General features: G+C 43.2%; 1 protein-coding gene across 1 annotated transcript in view; it reads right to left on the bottom strand.

The window, feature by feature from the left end:
* Window positions 1-236, bottom strand: part of MONBRDRAFT_23789 (uncharacterized protein) — a gene marked incomplete at both ends in the record, with an annotated part of 55720 nt that overhangs the window by 47468 nt on the left and 8016 nt on the right. The gene's annotated exons all lie outside the window — the stretch shown is intronic.

Raw genomic sequence — 236 nt, 5'->3', positions numbered from 1 at the left:
CTACATTTGAACCAGGGCCGCAATCCATCCATTTGTGAGGCTGTACCACATCATGGCACTCAAAACAGGCGCCAAAAAGAAGAAGCCAGTAGAGGCCAATAGGACAGAGCAAGAAATGGGAGTTGAGCCGGCAAGCAAGAACGGGGCAGCACACAAACCAAACGAGGGGAAAAAAAAAAAAAAAAAAAAAAAAAAAAAAAAAAAAAAAAAAAAGAGAAAACCCCCACGTCAGAGGC

Source organism: Monosiga brevicollis, genomic scaffold (genome assembly GCF_000002865.3).
Source record: "Monosiga brevicollis MX1 MONBRscaffold_5 genomic scaffold, whole genome shotgun sequence".
Lineage (NCBI taxonomy): Eukaryota > Choanoflagellata > Craspedida > Salpingoecidae > Monosiga > Monosiga brevicollis.
Note: the sequence above shows the minus strand (reverse complement) of the source record. Positions and strands in the feature narration are given on the sequence as shown.